Source organism: Lepidochelys kempii, chromosome 6 (assembly GCF_965140285.1).
Source record: "Lepidochelys kempii isolate rLepKem1 chromosome 6, rLepKem1.hap1, whole genome shotgun sequence".
Classification (NCBI taxonomy): domain Eukaryota; kingdom Metazoa; phylum Chordata; order Testudines; family Cheloniidae; genus Lepidochelys; species Lepidochelys kempii.
Window position 1 is genome coordinate 3,891,137 of NC_136385.1, and position 13,215 is coordinate 3,904,351.

The window sequence follows — 13,215 nt, forward strand, 5'->3', positions numbered from 1 at the left end:
AGTCCAGGCTGGGGAATGAGCATGAAAAGTTCAGAGGGACCTAGCTGGAAGTTGTGTGAATGGGCAGCTCAGTGGCAGGTGACATTAAAGGATTTGAACAGCTCACGCACAGTTCTGTGTTCTAAGTTCAGTAACTGCCAGTGAAACATTCTCTGGGGTTCCCATGAAGAGCTGAACGACAGCTTCTCCCCAGTGAAATGGAAACTTGGCAAATTCAGAACTGAACAATGGAAATACTGGTGCTTGTCACAAAACAGGGGAGTTTTTACACAGCAAATTGTGTTTTTCTTTTTGGGGGTGTTGTTTCTTAAAGAAAATATTAAACCCCTAGAAATGTTCAGCCTGAAACTTTTGACTGAAAACTAAAAAATGTCTCTTTGGAAAAGTTTCCTTGTGGCCTTAGGGAAGTTATTGTTCAGGTGTCTCGTGTGGCAATCCTCCTCAAAGAGCTGGGGTGCCTGACAGGACTATATTTCCCATTGTTCTGATACTGGGATGCACAGATTATGTCCTGCACTCCATATATGGACCACGAGAGCATTTTGTAAGATCCGCAGCCCGCTTCAACACAATCTACTGACGGCCAATTCAGGAGTGCTGGAACAGTTTTTATAGTGGAGCTGCTGAAAGCCATTGAACCAAACTGTAAATCCTGTACATGATGGAAACCACTTCAAGCCAGGGGGGGTGCGGCAGCAGCCCCCCTAGGTCCAGCACCCATGGGCCAATTCATTAGTATTTTGGCGCCAGGTTTACATCATTTTAGTTTACACATGTGTGCAAATAGACAATCCTGTACATAGAAACAATCCAAAGACATAAAAAACGGACAGATCTTAAAATATAAATCAATATCAGCGACTTAAAACTTATTAAAATGGCAGGTTTCAGAGTAACAGCCGTGTTAGTCTGTATCCGCAAAAAGAAAAGGAGGACTTGTGGCACCTTAGAGACTAACCAATTTATTTGAGCATGAGCTTTCGTGAGCTACAGCTCACTTCCTCCTTTTCTTTTTATTAAAATGGGTAGAATCTGCTTGCCCCCACTGTTTGGTTCATGTGACCCTCCTGTGTAATAAGGTTGGGCACCACTGTAATCTGATGCATTAAGATAATTTCTTATGGCCCAAATCTTTGGGAGTTAGGTGCCTAAATACCGCTGGGGATCGGGGCCTATGTTCCTATATGCAACACAAGCCAGGAAGGCAAATTCAGAACGTCAGATTGTGTAAGGGATAAGATAAATTTGCAGATTTTAAGGCCAGAAGGGACCATTATTATAATGATATATTACAATTAATTTTGAGCAGCACTTTTTGGTTAAAAGTCCTCTCTCCTATATGCTTAAACATCTGATTGCTTCTTTGGATTCTATTTTCTGTGCTAGTTCTCTGTTGAACCAAGAGAAATTCCAAGCAGCCCGTTGTTACAGCAACTGTGGGTATGTCTGTACTGCGCCTCAGAGAGTGCACGCAAGCTAGCATGCTACAAATACTAACGTGGACATTGCAGCACCCGTGGCAGCTCAAACCAGCTGGCCGTCTCCAAGCCTGCGCGACCCCTGGGTCCAAACTCATGCGGCTACCCAGAGTCACTGTCTGTGCCGCAATGTCTAAATGGCAAGTTTTAACACACTAGATCTAGGGGAGCTAAAGTGAGTCTGCCTACCCGGGCTGGGAGGAGAGCTCCCAGCAGCAGTATAGAAATAGCCTGTGTGGCTTAAGGCTAGGCTAAGGGCTGGTTTACCCTTAAAACACTACAGCGTAAACGCGACCTGCACTGATGGGAGGGAGTCTCCTGTTGGCGGAGGCAATCCCTCTCCCCGACAGGCAGGAGCTAGGTGGATGGAAGAATTTTTCCTTTGACTTAGCATTGCCTACATAGGCACTTAGGTTGGCTTAACTACATCGCTCAGGGATGTGGATTTATGACAACCTAATTTTCTGGTGTAGTTAGTTAATGCAGTGAGTTATTCCCCTTCCTGGGGGGAAGTCAGCGCATTAAGCATTAGGGAAGAGGAAAGGTAGAAAGTTTTGGCTGTGGTGCGTGTGCTGCTCTGGGTTCTCCAAAAAGAGAAGTCTGCCACCTGAATAGATGACACTCTATGGATCCGCAATGTCCCCAGATACGTCACTGATGAAGTGTTGCAAGGGCAGGGGACCATCCGTTAGTGAGCCCAAATAGCATACCAGAGAGTTAAAATGTCCATAGTGTGTTTTGAAATCTGTCTTCCATTTGTCCACTGCCCAAATGAGTGTTAGATTGCAAATCCTCGCAGATGTAGTTTGATAAAAACCTTTGCAAATTTCCTGTGAGCCAACAATTGTGGGATTCACAGCAGGGGGTTATGGTTCCAAACGATCACTTTCTTCAGGGGCCAATTGTCAAAACAGAAGCATAGTAGAGTCCCACATTTCTTCTTCCCCAAAAGGCCCTGGAAACCCGTGGGAAACGCAGAGTAGCTAATAAACCCTTTGGACCAGTTTTCATGACTGTACGCTGGGAGAGCCAAAAATTCTGGTTCCAACAATGTGTAAATACAGCCAAAGGTAACTTTCAACCAAGGTTGTAGGTCAACAGGGCAGTCATAGTCCTGGTGCAGAGGCAACGAGTCCACATTTCTTTCAAAGGTATCCATGTAATCCGGGCATTTATCAGGAATGCCGGGTGTCCAAGTCAAGAATGGTGGAGTAGGTCCAGGGGTGGAGGCTGGTTCAAGGAACCCCAACATTTTCAGTCATTTCCATTCAACAACTCCAGTAGGGGTATCCCTGGGCCAGGCTCATGTAGTGAGGGCATAGTTCACACCTGGTGTGGAGTGTCCCTCTTGCATACGGGCCACTGCTTTTCTGCAAAAAGTTGAACCACCTTATGTCACATGCTGCATCTGATAATTAGGCCCAGTGGTTGGAGCGCAGGTCGCAGTGAGGTGCAGGATTGTGCCTAGGCTAAGAGTGGTGCTAGAATCAAGGACGAGGGACACACCAGGGTCAAAACCGAGATCAGAGTCCAACAACAAAACAGAAGCAAAACCAGAGCCAGTCCAGGCCAGAGGTCGAAGCCGGGTGGCCAGAGACCAAAGATCAGCCAAGGCCATGTCAAGCCAGAGTCCAGATACAGGCCGAGGGTCAAAGCCGGGTAGTCAAAATCTGAGGGCTTGACGAATATGAGGAGGAGGAGGCGGTGCGGGTGGGTGGAGGGCCTGGAGAGAGGCTAGAGAAGGGCAAGGAGAATACTGAGCCAGGGTTGGTAACCAAAATCTGGAGCCAAGGGTCATGCCAAAGTCATAGCCAGAGAGCGGTGTGGCAGTTCAATACAAGACAGGACACGGCTTTAGGCAAGCAAGCAGGCTGGTCTGCTGACGGGATTGCCCCTGTCAGCTTTTCCACCTCTCTTTTATTTCTCTCCCCCCTGCGCATTACATACCCCAACCGACCGCAAAAGGCATCAACAAAGGAAATAATATGACTTTGATTAATATTCCTATTTACTAGCCTCTATCTACTACAGTCTTTGTTCTCAGGCCTTGAGCTTAGGCTGAGGAAGCTTCCCACGGTTGATGTCCTTATTTTGACTTCCCAGATGGTCCATGTTTCCATGGTTCATGTCCTTGGACAAAGCAGAGCAATGTGTGCATTGCTCCTACACAACAGTCAGGGTGTGCCCTGACTGTTTCCAGGTGCATGAACGCTACATGAACCCTTCAGAGCGGAGCCAAGAGTCAAGCAAGATTCAATAACGAGGAACTGGAGGGCAGGGCAGGACAGGGTGGTGCATGCAGGTGGGAATCAGGATGATTTACAGGTTCTCCTAGGCACTGCCCAACTGGATCCCTAGAGACCCCCCATCAGGGGTCTCCCTTCCTGGGAATAAAAGAAGGAGAGCAAGCTGACAAAGCTGTCTCTGACCCTGGGGTCCAAGCCAAGGGGAGCTCCCATCCAGGCTATGAGCCAGGATCCCATCACCATCCCTGTTCATTGTGCACTCAGAGACCCCCCGAGCAGGAGGGGAGAATAAAGGGTAGAAAGTGAAGTTGCCCCTCAGGGAAAGGGACAGAAAATAAAGATGTCCCTGGGGGAAAGGGACTAGCCTGGGACCCAGTCCAGTTCCCAGATCTACCCCCAGAAGTGTGTGACCAGGAGCACAGCCCTTCCTCTGTGTCTCAGACCCCACCTGCCAGATGGGGAGGATCCTTCCTTGCCCCAGGGTGCTAAGGGGGGGGGGGTTCATTTGTGGATGGGAAGGGTTCAGATACCATGTGTGTGGCTTGGGACCCAGGTGGGGGATGGTCAGACATTCACAGCGACGGGGTGACATGGTCCATGGGGAGGTCTGAGCAGTGATGACAGGGGAGGGGCTCCACATCGGGCCACCCCTCCCAGACTGCAATGGTTACTGACGATAACCCCTGGCTCTGAGGATGCTCTCATTTCTGGGACAGCCCACAGCCCTGACAGCTTGATGCTTCGGAAACTGGTCTCTGGGCATAGGGGAAGGGACCTTATCTGGCCTGGCCCGAGCTCCAGGAGTCGGGTTGGGACATGGTGGTGGGAGCGAGGTGCTCGGCCTGGGTTTCTCTCAGTGCTGTGGGGTTTATGTCCACTCCCCGCAGCCCTTCTCCCCCAGGCCCAATGAGAAATAGCAGTACCTGCGGCAGGGAGTGGGAGCTTCTGGGCATGGGAAGGGGGGCCCTTCAAGGCTGTCCCACTCAGCACAGCCCCTTCAGCTCTTTGGGAACCTGATGCAAGCACCAGATATAGAAGAGGTAGGCCATTATCGTCGCTGTAACCTCCTCCTGCTGCAAGGGAACAAGAATCAGTCAGAGACTCTGACAATCATGGCAACGAAGGGCATTAACAGCAATGGGAACCACCAAAATTTCCACCCCAAACCTCCCACGTCTGAGGGATGGATTCCCACACCCAACCCCTGCGATGAAATCTTGTCTCCTCTCTAGTGATCTCCAACCCCACTCCCACCATTGTTGAATGAACTCCTGCCCCCTTCCTCTTAGTCCCCCCGTGAGAGCTGTTCTACCTCCAACCCAGCCGGGGATTAAACTCCGCTCCCCAGAATCCCCTCATCCACCCTCTCCCGCTCCAGCTGAGGGGCTGGAAGGCTCTGGGCAGTAGTGCTGTGGGGTGAGAGGATGTGGACACCTTTCCCAAGGGACCCCCTTGTTGTTAAGGTGGTGCCATGGACAGCAGCTCTGGAGAATGGGGAACTTCAGCAGCCTCTGCTGACTGACTCTTCCAGTTCTCCCAGAGCAGGTGGTGGCTGGGATAACATGATACCAGGGCCCTAGGAACCAGCCTGAGGCCCGCAGGCATATGAAAGGCTCACATGGAGAGTTGGCAGCCCCTAGCATGAGCAATAGCAGCGTGTCATGTTGATGTGATGCCTGCTAGGAAATACCCAAGCTGGGTCTGCTCTGCTTTGAGCTGCTCAGGGGACAAGCTGGCTCCTATCAATGGCACCTGCCCGGGTTCATCCTCTCCTTGCTCCCAGGTCAGTACATGGGGATGGGATGGGAGTGACTGTAAACGGCCTGGAGGTCCCTCCCCAACTGATCCTTCTTTGGTTACCTCGGTCCCTATCAGCTGGATGACTTCCCCCAGGATGGAATATGTCAGCAGAAGCCCAGCCTGGCTGACATGGAGCTGGGGGTCGTGGATGACCAGAAGCACCACCTGGAGGAACGATCTTCTCTGGCCTTCCATGAAGATATCTCCAAAGACCTAAAACCAACAGTACCAGAGCCCTTGTCAATTGCCCAGAACCAGGCTCCAAATCCCTCTAGCATCTCACAAGGTGAATAAGAGTCCTGGGGCAGTCAACCTTTGCGGTCCCATGGACCATGGAACCCCCCTTCAGTAAGAGGTTGCAGGCACTGAGGAATAGCTCTTTCTGGAGCAGAATTCGCCACAGGTGCCATGACAGGCTGGGAACGTGTCTGCGTGCTCTGGAACCCAGCTCACAAAGACAACAAAGACCCCTTACTGCTCCGAGCAGCGCTATCTCCTGCAGCTCACCCGCTGGAGGTTAGGGGCCTTTTCGATCTGCTTCCGTTCCTGCTCCCCACCCCACCGACAATCCCACGAGTGTCATATATGGTGCAGTGACTCAGCCCAGGAAAGGAGCTCAGTGTCCCTCACCCAATGGCCAGGGCAGGGGCAGGTCAGGTTCTGCTCCCTGACCCGCCCTGGTGTTGGAAAAATCCCACACTCTGTCTGTGCTTCCACAGGTGCAGGGAAACCAGTGAGGATCTGGTCCAGCAATTGCTGGTGTGAGCTTCCCAACTCACTGAGACAAGGGCTCCCCTCTCAGAGACCAAGGCGTCAGCCAGGGAGACAGTGAGCAGAGCCAGACCCCTGGGGATACAATCCTCTATTAACCCCAGAGGATCCCTTTTCTGCCACGATCCATGCAACACACACAAGCCTGGACCATTAGCAAGGCTCCAAGCCAGGGTCCTTGGCCTCTTGCAGCTGAACACTCTCTGCTGGAAATAAGTATCATAGAATATCAGGGTTGGAAGGGACCTCAGGAGTTCATCTAGTCCTACCCCCTGCTCAAAGCAGGACCAATCCCCAACTAAATCATCCAAAAGATTTTTGTTCCAGGTCCCTAAATGGTCCCCTCAAGGATTGAACTCATAACCCTAGGTTTAGCAGGCCAATGCTCAAACCACTGAGCTATCCCTCCCCCTACAGAATGCACTCACTGCAGGGAGAGACAGCTCCACACCTGAGCTGCTGAAATGCCCTGGTGGAGAGTCCTTACCTCCCCCACCCTGGCCATGTTCCTGAACGCCAGGCGCTCGGTGTCTTGGAGCCCGTCCCGACACCACAGATCGCTCTCCTCTCTGATGTTCAGCCCTGGGGGAGAAAGACACCCATTGGGGAGGTTTGGCATCTGGCTTTAATGCCTGTTTCCTTCTCTTCCCTTTGCTGGGTGAACACTGGCTAGGGTCCTAGTGGCATCCATGGCCGAATGGACTCACAAGGTCCCCACCAGGTGGTTTAGTACCTCAAGCAGGATTTGTCTCATTCATCACAGTAATCATGTGACCCTTACGGTCACTGTGCTCTGGGAGTGGGTGCCCGTTAATGGTGGCATCTAATACTGAGAAACTCCTATACCCACTGACATCAGGATCTGACCCTAGCTAACCAACTGGTGACATCCTACAAGCTTTACGTCCATCCCCTGTAGTCCTGCCCCTGCCCTCATGATGGGCTCGTTCCCTCCACGGATCTAAATAGCTCCGTTCCTGTCTCCTCACCAGCTGGCAGCCCCCTGGGAGGGCTGATTTCCCTGGACTGGGGGACAGAGCCAGGCTCTGAGGTAAAGCAGCCAATTTCCTTGGCATGTTCGTTCCCTTCCTGTCTCCTGAATTAGGGAGATGAGTGTGAGTCATCATCTAAGCTGGGGTCAGTCTCAGAGGAGGGGGCTTCTTTCTGTAAGGTCCCTTGGCCAGCAAGTTGGGGGCCCAAAACAGGGGCCTTCTTTCCATTGGGGTCCCTCTGCCCTGCTGCAGTTAGTCTAACAGACGAGACCTTAGTTCTATTGGTGTCCCAATGGCCAGCTGAAGCTAGTCTCCAAGGGACTCACTTCTACGGGGTCCCATTGCCCAGCTGGGTTTCTGACCCCTCCTCTGCAGCAGGAGCCTCTGCAGCCAATAGATCCCATCCCTGGCTTGCCCACTAATGTCGTTGGCTGGGTCAGAGATGTAGAGACCCAGCTGCAGCACAAAGTTGCCCGCCTTGGGGAAATCGGAGGAGGTCTGATGGAGAACGAGAAGAGGGGAATCCATCAACATTCTGCCTTCAGCTCCCCAGTTCCCTGGGCCAGAGCTCTGCTCCCATCCATCTGTAGGAGGTGCTAGGGGAGAGGAACTAGAGCCCCCTTTCTCTCTGCCCCCAAGGGAGCAAAGGGACGAGGGCCTGGGCCCTCTATGAGTACTAGCTGCCAGGCTTCTCCGGAGTAACAAGGGCACTGAGGCCAGGCACGACCCTGCCAGCCAGTGGCCTATGGAACATCGCAGTCCTTTACGGAGTCGGGGGGGACCACTTAACCAGGGGATGAGGAATTTGACTCAAGCCCTGGCTCTGCAGGATGCTGGGGTCAATGGTCACTTAGGTCAAATCCGGCGAGGGAGGTGGCAAATCGGAGAAGGGAAGCGCTGCTCCGTATGGCCCAAGCTCTCTCCTTGGTGTTCCTGGAGTTGAGCCAGAAATGGACATGATGCGGGAGAAGAAGGCAGGGGAGGGTCAGCGAGCAGGCGTACATGCTCTACAAATGAGACTCTCCCACTCCACACGGGGCTGAGGCCTTATGTTTAGGGTGGAATATCTGACTCCTCATGTGGGGGTTCATGAACTGCCCAAATCTTGCTGGGCACAAACTGTCAGTGTCTCTCCATCCTGGGACAAAGCTCGGCCTTGGGGCTGCTCTATTTGCTCTGAACCCCTGATCCATGACCAGCCCATCAGGATCAAGGCACATGCCCTGGGCCACCAGACCCCAGATCCAGAGGCCTTGGTAGGATGGATGGAGGGGCCGTGAGGGAACCCTCCGGGAACTGCCGTGTCCCTAGGACAGAAGAGCTGATTCCCTGCGTCTCCTCCTGTATCTCAGGGTCTCCCTAGAAAGGAGCCAGTGACTTTTCTCAGAAGCCTGTGTCCCAGATCGCACACGGATTTCAGTCTCTCAGTCCCCAGCCAGGCCTGGAGCTCATTGTTAGTGCTCAATGGAACCGTGCAGAGCTCTGGCTGACAGTCCCAGCTCCTTCCCTCTGTCCCCACTTCCTGTCCGCCGCTACCCCGGGTGGTGGAAGGGCCCCAACATTGCACTGCACTGATGGCTCTGGGAAAGTGTGGCCGGCTGGGACCGAGGTGGGAGGACACAATGGAATCATGGTTCTTCCAGTCTCTCCTTTGCAGCCCTCCGACGAGGTTCATGGGAAATTTCCCCCCAGACCCTCCCATTTTGCTCACCTCCAAGAGGTGCTGCAGCTTGTCTGTGGTGGGGGTCTCGGTGAGCAGGCCCCCGAGCATGGTGTCCAAGGCTATCTGAATAGGTTTTGTGCAGAGCCTACAAGAAGAGGGAGCACCCATCAGTCATGGGACATAGGGCTACCCCAGTCAGGGGATCTGGAGGATTCTCTGGGGAGCCCTGGCCAGACCCAAAAGGCACATCCTGGCCTCTGCCATTCACATCACTCCAAGGACACTTAGCAAGAGTTCATGGCCGGATGCCTGCTGGCTCTTCAATCCTTGCCCTTAGCAGTTCTCTGCGCAGGGCCTGGTACCCAGCAGAGTTTGGGACAGCCAAACTGCAATGGGTGGGAGGTAGGATCCCTGGGAAAGTCCAGGCAGCAGAGCAGAGCGTGAGGAGAAGAGGGAAGGCTGGGATCAGCCACAGAGGGGTAACGCAATCCCCTCTGGAGGGAAAGGAATCCTCCTTGAGAGTTTGTGGTGTTCCCCCCCCCAACCCCAACCTGAGCGGGCCTGTTCCCAGTTCTGCTCACCTCTCCCCTATTCTCCGCAGCTTCATCAAACCTAGGGAGCAGGGACCAGAGGCCGCTCCTGCTCCTGGGACAGAGAAGAAGGATCATAACATACCCGGAAGAGAGTGGTGTCCTGCCCCGTGCCCATGGTGAAGATGGTGTAGAGTAGAGCCCGCAGGAGGCGTGACTCCAGCTCCAGGGCAAGTGGTGGCTTCAGTTTGCTGGCGGGAGAGAGGAGCCCATGTTATGCTTGGCAGCACCGGAGTGGCGCTGGCAGTGTCATGCACATGACCCTCCTCCCCTGCAATGATCCCTCCCTATGGCCACTGTCACTCCACAGGAATGGAGTCTTAGAATGTAGTAAGTAATCTAGCTAGGTATGTGTTAGATTATGATTTCTTTAAATGGCTGAGAAAAGAACTGTGCTGAATAGAATGCCTATTTTTGTTTGTGTGTCTTTTTTGTAACTTAAGGTTTTGCCTAGAGGGATTCTCTATGTTTTGAACCTAATTACCCTGTAAGGTACCTACCATCCTGATTTTACAGAGGTGATTCCTTTTTACTTCTATTAAAAGTCTTCTTGTACGAAAACTGAATGCTTTTTCATTGTTCTGAGATCCAAGGGTTTGGGTCTGTGGTCACCTATGCAAATTGGTGAGGATTTTTACCAAACCTTCCCCAGGAAGTGGGGTGCATTTGTTGGGAGGATTTTGGGGGGAAAGAAGTGTCCAAACTATGTTTTTTCAGGACCCAGATAAAGTTTGGTGGTGGCAGTGGAAGTCCAGGGGCAAAGGGTAAAATACTTTGTACCTTGGGGAAATTTTAACCTAAGCTGGTTAAAGTAAGCTAAGGAGGTTTTCATGCAGGTCCCCACATCTGTACCCGAGAGTTCAGAGTGGGGAAGGAACCTTGACAGGTGCCGTGATTCAGCCCAGAAAAGGAGATCAGTGTCCCTCACCTGACGCCCAGGGCAGGTGCAGGTCAGGTTCTGCTCCCTGACTCACTATGGTGCCTGGCAAACTCCACACCCTGCCTGTGCTTCCAGAGGTGCAGGGAATCCAACAAGGACCTGCTCCAGCACTTGCTGGTGTGAGCTTCCCAACTCACTGACCCAGGGGCTCCCCTCTCAGACACCAGGGTGTCAACCAGGGAGACAGTGAGCAGAGCCAGATCCCTGTAGATAGAATCCTCTGTTAACTCAACCCCCCAAGGGGATCCCTTTTATGCTACGTAACCATGGATCCATGCAACACACACAAGTTTGGACCATTAGCAAGGCTCCAACCCAACCCAGGGTTCTCAGCCTCTTGCAGCTGAACACTCTCTGCTGGAAATAAGTATCCAAGAATATCAGGGTTGGAAGGGACCTCTGGAGTTGATCTCGTCCAACCCCCTACTCAAAGCAGGACCAATCACCGATTAAATCATCGAATGAATTTTTGCCCCAGGTCCCTAAATGGCTCCCTCAAGGATTGAACTTAGAACCCTAGGTTTAGCCGGCAATGCTCAAACCACTGAGCTATCCCTCCCCCTAGAGAACACACTCACTGCAGGGGGAGACAGCTCCACACCTGATCTACTGAAATGCACCGGCAGAGAGTCCTTACCTCCCCCACCCTGGCCATGTTCCTGTAGGCCAGGCACTCGGTGTCTTGGAGCCCATCCCGACACCACAGTTCGCTCTCTTCTCTGATGTTCAGCCCTGGGGGAGAAAGACAGACCCATTGGGGAGGTTTGGCATCCGGCTTTAGTGCCTGTTTCCTTCTGTTCCCTTTGCTGGGTGAACACTGGCCGGGGTCCTCGTGGAATCCACGGCCCAGTGGACTCGCAGGGTCCCCACCAGGTGGTTTAGTACCTGAAGGGCGATTTGTCTCATTCATCACAGTAATCATGTGACCCTTACGGTCACTGTGCTCTGGGAGTGGGTGCCTGTTAATGGTAGCGTCTAATATTGAGAACCTCCCACACCCACTGACATCAGGATCTGACCCTCGCTACCGAACTGGTGACATCCTACAAGCTTTGTGTCCGTCCCCTGCCCTCATGATGGCTCCTTCCCTCCGTGTGTCTCAACAGCTCTGTTCCTGTCCCCTCACCAGCTGGCAGCCCCCTGGGGGGGCTGATTTCCCTGGACTGAGGGACAGAGCCAGGCTCTGAGGTAAAGCAGCCAATTTCCTTGGCATGTTCACCCCCTTCCTCTCTCTCTGAATTAGGGAGATGAGTGTGAGTCATCATCTAAGCTGGGGTCAGTCTCAGAGGAGGAGGGTTCTTTCTGTAGGGTCCCTTGGCCGGTAAGTGGAGGGCCCAAAACAGGGGCCTTCTTTCCATTGGGGTCCCTCTGCCCTGCTGCAGTTGGTCTAAGAGAAGAGGCCTTAGTTCTATTGGTGTCCCAATGGCCAGCTGGAGCTAGTCTCCAAGGGACTCACTTCTACGGGGTCCCATTGCCCAGCTGGGCTTCTGACCCCTCCTCTGCAGCAGGAGCCTCTGAGGCCAATAGATCCCATCCCAGGCTTGCCCACTGATGTCGTTGGCTGGGTCAGAGATGTAGAGACCCAGCTGCAGCACAAAATTGTCTGCCTTGGGGAAATCGGAGGAGGTCTGGTGGAGGAGGAGAAGGGGGGAATCCATCAACATTCTGCCTTCAGCTCCCCAGCTCCCCTGGGCCAGAGCTCTGCTCCCATCCATCTGTAGGAGGCGCTGGAGGAGAGGAACTAGAGCCCTCTTTCTCTCTGCCCCCAAGGGAGCTTGGAGTAAAGGGACCAGGGCATGGGACTTCTATGAGCACTCGCTGCCAGGATTCTCCGGAGTAACAAGGGCACTGAGGCCAGGCACGACCCTGCCAGCCAGTGGCCGTTGGAATGTCGCAGTCCCTTAAGGAGCAAGGTGGGACCACTTAACCAGGGGATGAGGAATTTGACTCAAGCCCTGGCTCTGCAGGATGCTGGGATCAAAGGTCACTTACGTCAAATCCGGCGAGGGAGGTGGCGAATCGGAGCAGGGCAGCGTTGCTTCTTATGGCCCTAGCTCTCTCCTTGGTATTCCCGGAGTCGAGCGAAAAATGGACATGCTGCTGGAGAAGAAGGTGGGGAGGGTCAGCGAGCAGGCGTACGTGCTCTACAAACGAGCCTCTCCCACTCCACACGGGGCTGAGGCCTTATGTTCAGGGTGGAATATCTGAATCCTCCTGTGGGGGTTCATGACACTGTCCACGTCTTACTGGGCACAAGCTGTCAGTGTCCCTCCAGCCTGGGACAAAGCTGGGCCTTGGGGCTGCTCTATTTGCTCTGTACCTCTGATCCATGACCAGCCCATCAGGATCAAGGCACATGCCCTGGGCCCCCAGACCCCAGATCCAGAGGCCTTGGTAGGATGGATGGATGGATGGACCATGAGGTCAATCCCTCCAGGAACTGCCGTGTCTCTAGGACAGAAGAGCTGATTTTCTGAGGCTCCTCCTGTATCTCAGGGTCTCCCTAGAAAGGAGCCAGTAACGTTTCTCAGAGGCCTGTGTCCCAGATCACTCAGGGGTTTCAGCCTCTCAGTCCCCAGCCAGGTCTGGTGCTCACTGTTAGTGCTCAATGGAACCGTGCAGAGCTCTGGCTGACAGTCCCAGCTCCTTCCCTCTGCCCCCCCTTCCCGTCCGCCGCTACCCCGGATGGCGGAAGGGTCCCAACATTGCACTGCACTGACGGCTCTGGGAAACTG